The sequence below is a fragment of the Raphanus sativus genome, chromosome 7 (genome assembly GCF_000801105.2).
Source record: "Raphanus sativus cultivar WK10039 chromosome 7, ASM80110v3, whole genome shotgun sequence".
In the NCBI taxonomy this organism is placed as follows: domain Eukaryota; kingdom Viridiplantae; phylum Streptophyta; class Magnoliopsida; order Brassicales; family Brassicaceae; genus Raphanus; species Raphanus sativus.
In genome coordinates this window covers 13,817,726-13,832,343 of record NC_079517.1, presented here as the reverse complement: position 1 = coordinate 13,832,343, position 14,618 = coordinate 13,817,726, and the positions used below count along the sequence as shown (strand labels likewise).

General features: G+C 24.9%; 1 non-coding gene across 1 annotated transcript; it reads left to right on the top strand.

The window, feature by feature from the left end:
• Nucleotides 1-103: 103 nt before the first annotated feature.
• Nucleotides 104-175, top strand: TRNAQ-UUG (transfer RNA glutamine (anticodon UUG)). The gene has a single exon. It is a non-coding gene; the product is annotated as a tRNA-Gln (tRNA).
• Nucleotides 176-14,618: the final 14,443 nt, after the last annotated feature.

Genomic DNA, 14,618 nt, shown 5'->3' with positions numbered 1-14,618 from the left:
TATTCTATTTCAGAAATGGACAAGTGTAGTTAAAACAGACAAGTGGTACAGTAATTCATAGTTTAAACACGAGCTAAATAGTACGCCAGTAGATAGACAAGAAGGTTCTATGGTGTAGTGGTTAGCACTCTGGACTTTGAATCCAGCGACCTGGGTTCGACTCCCGGTAGGACCTCTATTTTTTTATTAAAATTATCGTCTTTTTGCTAAATGATAAAGAAATATATACTCTTCGAGGTGCTATTACATGAGAATAATACATTTAAGAAATGAAGGACTAACTGGACAGTTTTAAAGAGGAGAGGGGAAGTGATTATTAGCTATTCAAAAGTGTAAAGGCGTTCTCTGTTTTTGATTCTTCAAGCAGATCACACACACCCTCTCTTGTGCCCACCTTCTTCCCTACATACATACCGAGACCAAACCAAATATCTTTTCCCTTAGATCAGATCATGGTGAAGGGAAACAGTCTACTATGATGTTCTTGGTGTCACTCCCTCAGCATCGAAGGAAGAGATTCGCAAGGCTTTATTACATCAAGGTTTGTTTGTTTCGTATGATTTGTTTTCTCCGTTCTTGGATGACTACTGACTCTTAAATCTTTAGGCAAGACAAGTTCATCCCGACAAAGAATCAAGGTGATCCTCTAGCTGCTGAAAAAGTTCCATGCAAGTTCTTGATTATCTCATCCATTTTCTTTATTTTAGTTTTGATTACATCAAAAGTTTTCTTCTTAGCCAATAAACAGGTTCTTGGTGATTCTGTTCATCGTAAAGTTTATGACCGGGCTGGAAGACTCATTAATATCTCGTTAAGTGAAGAAAGTGAGTTATGGGGATGGGTCTTCTAGGCTATGGGAAGGACCTCTTGTCGTGGTGATGTATTCATTTGTGACACTATATTGATTCGATGATGAGTGCAGTGTTCTAATAATTCAAAGCTGCAGAGTTTCTTCTGTTGGCGAAACTCAGCCAACAGTGGATACTGTTGCGGTTGTGGATACTTAATCAATGGTTTTGGATCAGATTCAGGCGAATGGATTGGACATGGAAGCGTATTAGTTGAAGATGTATATCAATGATGATGTGTTATAAAAGGTACATCACTAATAAGTAATAACTAATAAGTAATAACTAGATGATAATCCGCTCCTTGCGCGGAGTGATTTTTTTTAACTATGATGTATTTAAAATATTATAAACAATATTTTTTTTGTATCAATAATCTTTTTTTACATTTGAGTAAAAATGAGCATTCGGATATCATTTGTTTTGGTTTGGTTCAGTTCAGTTCGGATCTTTACGGATTCAGTTTGGTCCGGTTCAGATCTTTGCATGTTTAGTTTGAGTTTTTTAAAAAAAAATTAAAAGTTCATATAAAATTTTAATTTCTAAAATATAAAAATAAAAATATATAACATATAAATTTAAACAATATATGCCAAAATACTTAAAATTAACATAAAATTGGTTTACTCTAAATATTTGGACAGAAAATCAATAGATATTTTAAATATTTTCGGTATTTGAGTATCGTTTAGTTATTTTATATATGTACTTTATTTTTATATATTACCCGGTATTTTGAACAACTTAAAAATATCTTATATATTTTGTATATTCTTTTAGATATTAAATTTAAAAATAATTAATATATTTAAGTACATAAATCTGGTTTGAATACACTTGGACACCTGAATATCTCGGTTCAGATCAGATTCGGTTCCAATTCTCTAAATACCAAAATTTGAATCCGTTCGGATATCTAACTAATGTTGGTTAAAAGTTCAGTACAACTTTTTTCATATTGGATTTGGTTCAGTTTTTTGAATTCAGATTTTGTCCAACTCTATATTTTTAATCATAACAATGCACTCATCATCGAGTATGTAGTGTCCCTTAAATTTATTTTGGGTATGCAATAAATTTTCGAGTATGTAGTGTCCCTTAATAATGATGGTTTATATTTATTTTGGGTATGCAATAGTTGAATTGAGTATGTAGTGTCCCTTAAACGTGCACCAATTTTCAGTCTGATTAGGACACATACGAACCTCCCATGATCTCCCAAAGTTTCTGCAACATAACAGTTTCTAGATATCTTGAAAATGATCTGAAGCTTTCTTATTTGTTCCGGAACTCCAGCTTGGCCATAATATTTTCCGGTTTGACTTAGCCCAGATTTGAGCTGCTTCTTCTAATACTTGCGTAGGAAGCAACGCACACCACAACAAATTTACTCCAATGACAGAGACGTCAGTTTCTATGGCTTCCCTGACATGTCCTGTATTAAGTGAATCTTCATATAATGATCTCCCACACTCATATCTGATCGGGATCCTTCTCTCGAAAGTCCATCTCAAACTGTGTACTTATTCTTCTTCTCCACCTTTGTTTCCTTGAATTCCTTCTTGTCTTTACTCCGAGCTATTTTTGTCTTCACACATAACGTGATTTCTCTTTTTTTTTCTCATTTTTCACTCTAGACTCAGCTCTGGCTCCATCTTCACACGTCGTTTCTCATTTCTTTTCTTTTCTTTTTCCTACTTTGGTTATATAACTTCACATGTCGAATGACGTCCCGAGAATTGTTTAGATTTTTAAGAAATGTAACGTTAGAAAATCTTGGTTGTTACGTCGAAGTTGCTTCGATCGTTTCTTAAAACACATGTGTTTATAATAGAATTCGGAAGTTACAGCCATGGTCATCGCTACATGAAACTCAAGTTGATTCTCGTTGACAATTATATTGAAAGTGAAGCTGATAACTCGCAACAGTCTATCTGAGTTGTATTTTCTACTCGAAAGTGATCGAGGAAGAAAGAAGCTTAAGTTTGGTTCCAAACAGATTGTTCCGGTGATATTCATGATGGTTCGAAACATGAAGAATGAAGCTCAAGTAAAAATATGAGTCCCGAAAATTGTTTAGAGTTTTAAGGAAAGTAACGTTTGCATTAAATGTATAATTTTATGATAAACATTCTCTGCGTGGCACTTAGGCGATTTCTCAAATAAAAACTTCTCATGAAGCCACGTTAGACATTGTCAATTCACCGTTAAGAAAAGTCTTAAAAATGCTCTCCTTTAATATATAAAGGATATGCTGTGAAGTTTTTGTTTGGCAAGATTTGTTGGATTCCACTAAGACTCGGGCGAATGAACATGGAAACGTATTAGTTTAAGAACATGTAGTTTTAAACATTTTTGGTTCACTTGAAAAAAAAAAACTTAAACGCATTTTGTAAGGTGTTCTTGTTAGATTATGCACAATGGTTCAATTTATTCATCATCATCTTTTTTACCTTTTTAAAATTCACATCACATTTTCTTTTCCAATCAATCAATACTATTAAAAGAGAAGGAGTTTTAAATCTACTTTAAAAGGTTGTTTGAACCATTTCCTAAGAGCTAATAATTTCATGGTCCTACTTAAATTTCACCTAACAATATACTATCGTAATTTTCTCTGATTTTCTTTAGATATTATAAATGTGGCACTCCTATATTTATGGAAACTACTATATTACCTTATATAAATCTCACCATTTCATTATAAATTTCCATGTTTAGTTATTTATATCTCATATACGATTTACTAACCAAAATTTTTTGATGCAATAATATAAACTTGTGGGTCCATAGACTAATCTATTACGTATGTGACCAAGTATATTATATAATTTTTAACTATTACATATCACCATTAAATAATATATGTCATCTGAATTAAAATAGTCTAGTAAGTAATACATGTATTTTAAGTTTCCTAAAAAGTAATACATGTATTTAAAAAAAGAGTTAATGAAGTATTATAAATAATTATCACAAAATCATGTTTTACTATAGAACCGATCAAACTTAGTAGTATATTATATTATTTACAGTTCATAAAAACGATATTAACATACAAGTACTGAACAAATTTGAAAAATGCATATGAATTTAGTTAGAGATTATCCTCGGGCCAACTTATTAAATTGAGTTTTTAGTATGATTCAGATAAAACCACTTTAACTATATTATGGAAAATTAACAAATACAAACAACTTAGAATATGTATTTTATATCATTTTTAAATTTAAAACTCATTTTTTCAAATTGAAATTCAAGTTTATGATTATAGTATACATACTTTTCATCATATTTTAAATGTTGTTTTATGATAATAGTATTGATGTTTTTTCAGTATAAAAAATTTAATATTTTTATCTATAGAATAGATACAAAAAATAAAATTATCTGATTTGATAATTAATATACATAGAACTAAATTTAATAAAACAATTATTGCTAGTTACACCATAAACACACACAAATTCATTCTCTTAAATATATAATGTAAAACACATGAATTCATCTTCAAATATACTGTTAATCTAATTGACAAGTATTTTAGTAAATCTAAACCGGACTATATATGAGTAACTGGGTCTAAAGTCTCAAACGGATATGAAATACACAAAGAAACCGTTGTTTCAACCTCATACATTAGAATATAACATCTTTTAAATAACTTATAACTAATAAATGATTACGAATTCTTCAATTTTAACGAATTTACAACAAAAAAATATACGCGCTTCTTAAGAGCAGATCAAAATCTAGTAATCATTTAATATTTAATTTTAAAAACTTTATATGTCCAATTAAATAAACCAATTCTCTATTTATGAGCATAAAAATAATAAAATTATGATGTAAACAATTTTTAATGTATTAAATACAAAATATTTCATTTGAAACAAATAGGGTGAAAAAATATTTACTAAACTCAACAACCAGTTAGAATTTAAGGATTATATTTCTGTTAAAAGAAAAGAATTTTTAACTTTTCACACTCTTTTTGAAACGGTGAAAAACAAAAATTGAATTTAATTGATTCCATAACTTTTAGAGACATTTAGGTAAATATACCCATTTGAACACAAATTAGATGAATGCCCTTGATAAGACTTAATGAATTTTTGACTATCTTTTTAGAACGTTTTTGACGACTTTGCCCCTGCATAGGAGAGAAGAACTAGCGATGAAATCGAGTTGTCAGAAAAAAAACTATATAAAGATGTTTGCAGATGTATAGTACGTGGAGAGCTTCACTTAATAATCATCTAGTTAATACAAAGTGTATTGTATCTGCCAAAATTAATTTCTTCTCACTGTAAACAAAACAACAGTAAGTAGATCATGTAAGCTTTACCAAAATTGCAGGCAGATCAATGCTGAGAATTTTCTTTTTTTTTTAACAAAAAATTGAAAGATATATTGCAATGTGTATTAGACTTATTTATGTTCTTATTATTAGATAGAGCAAGCGAAATTTAAGATTCAACAGAAAAGAAAGACATAAACGAAGTCAATTATGGAGATTATAAATCCTGGGTGGTAAAAGACTATGTGTTGAAGAAAAAGAAAGAGACAAGATATAGAAGATCAAATAGGAATTACGTTAACGATAAGATATTATATAGTAGTTAATATCTTGTGTTACATATCTAATATATATATTAACGGTTAACTTTGTTGTAGTCAAACATTACATTTCTTACACAAAATATAGCTCTATAATTTAGCGGATACACATATGTTACCTGAAAACTAACTTGTGGTCGAATTATAATTAGTATAGTGTATAAGCGCTAAGGCATGGTGGTATGTATCATCTAACATGCATGAAATAATATATCAAAAGATGTCATATAAAATAGTATTAGACGCTAACAACGAAAAATACATCATCCACTTTAATGGTTTGCATAAATTTATATACATATATTTATGTATGCTTCAATTATTAAATGTCTAAATATATTTTTATATTGTTGGTGTAGGAAAAATTACTATACAATGTTAGTTGTTATATAAAATGTTAGCGTATAAATGTTTTAGTAGAAGATAACAATAATAAGTAGTGTTAAATGTATAGTATAAACAAATGAGTCATGTATAGTGGACATAGAATGTTAACTTTTAATATTATAAGTTATAAATTATTTTAACGTTTAAACTTACTAGTTAGCTATAACATCAATAAGTAAGTGGTATTGTAATCAGTACATCTATTCAATTTTACCGATAAAAAAATATTACAAACAAAATTGTGTAGTTAACAGTCATCTATGTTCTTAAACAAAGAAAAAAAAATGGTAGTGAGCTTTTGGATAATGAAAACCTGGTAAATATTTTTTTTCTGGATTTGTTATGAATAACATTAGAACTCATGTGTGAATTTAACCACTAACATACAATATTACAAATTTTGTAGCGAATAAACAAATGTTTAACATGTTACAAATTTTGTTAATATTGAATACTATCTCTTAACACGTTATAAAATTTGTTATCGAGTTATATTTATTTACATCACGTTAAACAAATCATTAGCTTTATAACAGACTATATAATTTAGTATTATTTATCAATCTAACATATTATTTAACGGATACATATGAAATTAACTAACTAATATTAAAGTTAACGAGCGAAATAAACGAAATTAACATGGTGTACAATAAGTTAGCATGTTAACAATAATAGTATCGTATATATATAGCGGTAAAATAAATGTTATATGCTTCATATGAGAACATTAACACTAATACAAATGAGTCATACATCGCTGAAAATAGAATGCTAACTGTTAATATTAGAAGTTATAAATTATATTAATGTCTAAACTTACTAATTAACTATAACATTGGTACGTAAGTAGTATTGTAATCAGTACATTTGTTCAAATTTACCGAAAAAAACAAATTTAGAAACAAACATTTACAATTAATGATTATCCATATCGTTAAACAAATACAAAATAAATTAGAAGAGAAATTTTATAAATAACCATTTCTCTTAAACAAATACATAAACTGCAATAGAAAATTCTGGATAACAACCAATCCGATAAAAACTTAGTTCTTCTACATAAAGATGTCACCATAAAGCTTCTCTTTCAGCCGTCAATAATAATGGTTCTGGAAAAATTCTGAAACATCTAACAAAACATGTACCAGATAACAAATAATGTATCATAAAACAACTTATTAATACATATCATGTATCAACCCATTTGTGAGCTAACAAATTAATTATCAAAATATACAAGCTCACAAACTTTTTTTTCCAACCATTTATCATCTACACAAACCATGTATCAATGAACATCAAGTCTCTTGTAATATCATACAAGACAATTATTAATTCTTTGGTGTCATATTATGTATCAGCTAACAATACGTGTACCAAGTAACAAATTGTTTATCGGATAACAACCAACTTATCATGTAACATATTTATTCACATACATATATCAACCCTTTTGTCAGCTAATAAACTAAGAATCAAAGGATGTACGAACTAGCAAACCATTTATCAGCTAAACATATCATGTACTGGTTAACATCAAGTCGTTTGTAACATCATGCTAAACAATTAGGAATTCTTCGTTATCAAATTATGTGTCAGCTAACCAAACATGTAACATGTGAGAAATCATTTATCATATAAAAAATAATTTATCATACAACATATAAAATCGGAAGAACAAAAAAAATCTGATAAAACTGAAGATCCACAAGAAAGTATTAAATAAATCCGAAGAAAGTGTTGAAATTAATAATCTCAAACTCACCAAAAATTTGTTTTGTTTGAACTCTAGACTCAACACAACTTTCATCTACACCACTAAACAAATCTCTTTAGGAAGAATTCAGAACAATCAGACAAATTAGATAAATTCAATAGAACAAGAAAAACAAGTTAGAATCTTGGTAAAAATCATTTTAAATTATCAGATGCAGAAAATAAAAAAACTAATGTGAAAAAAAATTCAAAATCGAGAACAGTGAGAGATTGACCTTCACTTTAGCAATAATGTTTTCTCATTCTTCGTCGTCACAAGTTTTTCTTCGGATCCATCATCTTCAAACTCTTGAATATTTGAAGATGGATGAGAGAAAAATAACTAATCAATGTAATGTGAAACTGATTCATTTGAAGTGAGAGGAGAGGAGATGAGACAGAAGCTAATATGTTTCGATTGCTTTTAGGAAATTGTCAAAGCATTGCATTGTCCAATGGGTGAAAGGAGCAACTTGATACACAGTAACCTGACTCACAGCCACACGCGATGCAGAGCTACTCTGTAGATTGACACATAAGTTAGGGGCAAAAACGTCCAATGATATATGTTTCTTGATTCAAGGTGTATGGCAAAATATATGGATGTTTAGGTGCACGGACACCAATTACTCTAACTTTTATATGGATCTCATTTTCATGTTTTCAACTAGTTGAATCTATTCAACTTAAATTAATCCAACAAACTTTTTTTCTATTTTCAACCTTACCATTGTAACCAGTCAACGGTTAAATAAATGTTTCAATCAGTCCATACATAATATTTTATCTACTATACTAAAAAAGGAAAACCCTAAGTGTTCAAGTAAAAAACCATCCAATCATATACAAGTTTAATGTCATGTCTTTTTTTGTAAAGGGATTTTCATTTTTTTTTATTTAAATTACAACCGAAAAATTAAAGTCCATAAAGCCCAACGATCTAAAAATACAAATTGATTTTGATTGATCCCATAACTTTTATATCGATCTCACTTTCATGTTATCAACTAGTTAAATTATTCAACTTAAATTAATCAACATACTTTTTTCTATTTTCAACCTTACCGTTTTAACCATTCAACGGTTAAATAAATGTTTCAACTAATCCTTACCATTGTAACCATTCAATAAAGTTTAATGACATGACATTAAACTTTATTTTGTTTCATGCCATATCATTGTATTTTATTTAAATAAATTTAATTTGATTAATTTTGATATTTGATGTTGGTTTTTGTCTCAATATACAAATATATTTTACTGAGATTATGTATAATAAAATACATGTTGTTTTGAAAATGAAATAAAATGAAAGTAAAGTATTTGATTCCAAATTACATAAAGATTATAACGATATTAATTTGAAATCTCATGTATATATAAATTTTACAAAAAACATAAACTATAATAATCGGTTAATATTTATTTTGGCTTTATTAATATATTTTTTGAATCTTCCAGTAATTTATTAATTTGAAATCTCATGTATATATAAATTTTACTAAAAAACTAAATTGTAATAATTGGTTAATATTTATTTTGGCTTTATTAATATGTTTTTGAATCATCTAGTAATTTAAACATATAAAAATAAATAAAATATTAATATAAAATAATATTTTAGTATTCTAGCTTATTTTAGTTCTATCTTTAATTTTGGATATAATAAATTAGATTAGTTGAAATGCTCATTTTTGTGAGTATAATGAATTACATATATTCTTTTAAATTTAAATTGAAGTACAATTATTTGTATTCTAATTAATCTAAATAAAATTAGTTTCATTTATCTAAGTATACTTTTGTAGTATTATTAGTAATTTTAGTTTTAAGAACATCAAGAAGTAAAGAGATGGTCAATAGGAAGTTGCATGAATGAATACACAGCTGATATATTTTGAAAATATAATTTATGTTGCTTAAAATTATGTTTTAAAGGGAATATTATTTATTTTCTTAATATCAAGATAATTTTATCAAATTTCAGTTTTATGAAATAACATTATATATAGATCTATTACTCGTTTTATCTAAGAAAATAGATAGATATAAAAGAAAAATATTATTTTAAAAATATATTTTATTTTGATTAAAACTATTTTTCAAAGGGAATTTTTTTTGTAATACCATGATTATTTGTGTAAAGTATATTTATGAAATCACATTATAATAAATATATTTTCGTTTTCAAATTCGTTTTTAAAATGTATAAATGTTTTCCTTTTAATATATACATTATTTATAAAAGGAAACTAAACTAAAATCCGAACGAAAAGAAATTATTGAATAAAAAATTAGTAATGATATTTAAATGTAATAATATTAATCGAATAAAAAATATATATAATTAACCGTCATAAGAACTAAAGTGAATGACATACTTATGAATATGACTTCTTAAATAAAATTATGTATTGATATACATTTAATAGATATCTAATTACCATTAAATATATTTATATAGTTTAATATCTTATTTAATTGCTAATATTATTATCATAGTATATAGTCATACAAACATTATATACACATCTTATCAAATTATAAGTAACTAGGTGTTTAGTCCGCACAATATTTAATAATTACTTATTAATATATATATTACTGGCTAAAATTTTAAAATAATAAATTTCTAGTTATTTTTTAAAAAAATTCTTAAGTATTATAATATTTTAAAATTGTTTGTACACTATATTCGTTATTAATAAATAATTAAAATTACTCAATATTCTTTTTAAAATCATATAAAATTTAAAACTTTAATTGATTATTATTTAATTTTGTGTGATTTTTGAATTAATTGTTCTTTTATCAAAAATATATTTCCCAATCACAACACAATATATATAAGAATTATTTTTATTTTAAAATATATATTTAGATTTTGGATAATTCTCCTTCTTGTTAATTTTAATAGCTTATCTAATAAAATAGATTTAAAATTCGTTTTTATTTTTAGCTAATTTATATAATTATTCATTAAAGGTATAAATGATATTAACCACTCCAAATTTTCACGTAAGAGCGCCATTGTAAAAAGACACTTTTTGAAATTTCTTTGTACACTATAGTTATTATTAATAAATAAATCTTAAAAACACTAATATTTTCTTTTAATTTTATAAAAATTAAAATTTTACTTGATTAATATTGTTATGTGTTTTCTGTTCTTGAGTTTTTAATTTTTTTACCAAAATATATTTTCGGACAACAACACAATATATATATATATATATATAAGAATTATATTTTTATTTTAAAATCTATATTTTAGATTTTGGATAATTTTTAATCGCGTATCTAGTCAAATATATTTTAAATTTATTTTTATTTTCGTTAATTTATATAATTGATTCATTAAAGCTATAAACAATATTAATCACTCTAAATTTTAACGTGAGAGTTCTGTTACAAAAAATTAATTCTCAAATAATAGTATAGATTAATGCATCTATTTTGTTTGTTAATTTATAATATTATAATGATAATGATAATTATAAATATTCACATATTTTATTTATAGTAGAATTATTAATAAATATTTGTTAATATATTAATATATTAATTAATAGGATTATTATAATATATATGTATAATGTTAATATAATCTCTATAGTATTATTTGAGAAGTCAGTTTCATACGTGTCGCACTCACGTTAACTCTCACAGTAGTAGATTACGATGACACTCTTAATGAATTAAAATATTACATATAACTATTATATTAAAATTGATTTTCCTTTTTCTAATAATTTCTATTAATCAGATATTCCTTTTTAGTTAAAAAATTATAAATTAAAAAAAATTACAATCAAATAATATATTTATATATAATTTGATTTCAAAAAAAAAGTAAAGTTAACAAAAAATATTTTTCGTAGTAAGAAAAATAAATATTTCCTTTAAAACATAATCTTAAGCAATATAAATATATTTTCAAAGTAATAAAAATATTTTCCTTATATCTATATATTTTCTCAGATAATTACAGAAAATAAATTGATTAGATAAACCAAGATTCCTTTAGTTGAATAATAATAGTTTATAATTAGTATTATTGAAATGGTTTATTCATTATTATAATATTTATTGACTAATAATATTATAGTTAAAAATCTAAAAATGTCTGTAAAAATATTTTACATATTAAAAATATTTTCTCAAGAAAAAAATTAAAAGATCTGGTTTTTATTTTTAAAACATTAAATGATACTTTTATGAAAACTAATTTTACCACAAGCATAATTTGAACAAATAATTACAAAAATATTTTTCAATAACATAATCCTTTGAAATTTTAATGAACTAAACATAAAACTATTTATGATTTATAAAATATATTAATTTATAATTTATTTATGTATTATGAATCGATCAACAGTTAAATTTATTTTTCTATTTGATTTTCAAAACAATATATATATATAATATTATTAGTAAAATATATTTACATATCTAAGAAAAAACCAATCTAAATGAAAATTACAAATTATTCCAAACTTTAATCTATTTAGAACAAAAAAAGTCATGGTTGAATTCAAAGAATTTGATGTTATCTAATATACTAAAATGATAATTAAACTAATCATATATTACATATCCAAATGACATGTCTAACTAAAATAATATAATATTAAGTATAAAAATTATAAAATAATAGAAATTAAAATTAAAATATTTATAAATTATTACAATATATTTACTTTATAAATATTTAAATCTGTGTATGAGTACGAGATAATTACTTAGCTGAAATTAAGATACAAATACCGAACCTACTATCAATCTATATATAATAGCAAACCCTTTTTTGTTCTCTTGTGACATCATGTTTTTTTATAAGAAAAAAAAATTACATTCAAAGGTCAGAATTGTTTCAATATTCTGATCTAATAGATATAAAACTCTCTTTTTTATATATGATGATGTCATAAAAGCTTTCGACAACTCTTTTTGAAGAGGCATATATTTAAAACAACACATCCCTTAGAGACACCTCTTAGACACATCCTTTAGACAGTGGTACCTTTTCACTAGTAACTGTAAAATACTCTTGTTTTCTGGGATATTATTGAACGGTTAATATAAGAACTGTTAACTTATAGTGTAGATCGGTTGCATAAATTATAAGCGGCCACGTTAAAACGTCTTTCTTGTTCTCCCATCCATCAGCCTCATTATTGACTTGTTGATATTTGGAATCAGTACGGTGTTATATCACTGGTTTTTTTTATGGCTTTTGAGAAGTAGAGAAACGAAGAAGAAGAGAGTTATGGAGTATCTTGACTTGTTGATCATTGGAACTAATGCGGTACGTTGGTTGTTGGGTTTGACACCAACACGTGAAACGGTGGATCAATGGGTTTTTGATGCTTGGATTTGGAGGAACAGAGAAAAAAAGAATAAGACATTATATGCGTGTAAGATTATTGTGTTTTATATTCAAAAGAAAATACACAACAAAATAACAACAAAAAAAGAGTTTTAAGTCATTTAGTAACGGGAAAGATGTGTGAGATTGAGGAATTCTGGGTTTATTTGTTTTTTTTTTTCCATTGCAACTGTAATGTTAAAGTTCTATAATATTATTTGAGAAATCAGTTTCATATGTGTCGCGTTTACATAGATTCTCACAGTGGTTGATTACACGAATACCCTTAATGAATTAATTTTAGTTATACATAATTATTTTTACTAAAAAAATGTTTAGTTTCCTTTTTGTTAATAAAGCTTTAGTTATCTTTATTTATTATAGTTTATTTATTTCATAAACCCATATATAATAAAAAGGAAATATCTATAAAATATATAGATTTTGTATATACAAAAAACGGATTTATTTTTTCTTACTTTATATTTTCCCTAAAAACACAAATAAAAAGTGAATATTGAATAATTTTCAAAATATATAGGTTTATATATATAATTTACAAAAGAAAATAGTTAAGATAAATTTTAAGAAAACATATTTTATAATAATTATATTTTTGATTAAATGATTTAAAGAAAATTAATTTCAAACAACATAAAGTGATCATTTAATATCATTAAGAAAAATTATAAATTAAAATTAAAATTTTACCTAATTTTCATTGATAAAATTATAAAATGTATTCACAATTCTAAAGAAGTGATGATTTACCAATTATTAGGATTTAGTTGTTTTATAAATATTCAGATATGTACATGAATTTTAAAATATTATAAATTATGTTCATGAATGCAACTACAGTGTGTTTCTATCTTTTTAAAAATAAACTTACCAAATTTTATAATATTTATAAATATATTTCGAAATATAAAAGGATGAACTGAACTAAGTTAAGCTAAAAGTAGTAATCCAATTTTAATCTTATTAAAGTAAAAAAATAGTTGTTCAATTTGAAATAATAGATGGGAAAACATACCTAACAATAAACACTTGAACTGTCTAAAATATTATGTTTGAAATAAGATACCTAATTAAGATGAAAACATACATATAAATACAACCTTTTGAATTTCTGGATGTAACTACCTTATGAATTCGAAATTAATCAATGAAGTTTTGAAATATTTCTGAATTGGTTTACTTATTCAATTATCAATCTCCTAGCACATTAATTTATTTTATATAATTTATCCAAAATAACATATATTAAATTTTAAAAATATTAGAAGTATTTATTAATGCAATTCCAGCTTTATATTTCTTTTTCTCAGAAAACATATATAAAATTATAAAAACTTGGATAAATATATTTACAAATCTAATAAAATGAACCAAACTAAATGAAATTAAAATAACAATTTAATTTTAAACTAATGAAAAATTGTTGTTTATTTTGAAACCAAATATGGAGCTCAACAATACCATACATGAACTGATCCAAATTACTGTATATGGAATCACATATCTAATTAAGATGAAAACATAATGATACTTAATATTATTTTCATGATATAAATTAAGATAACTTAAAAGTTATGAACAAATGTATAGATATTTATATTCATATAATGATA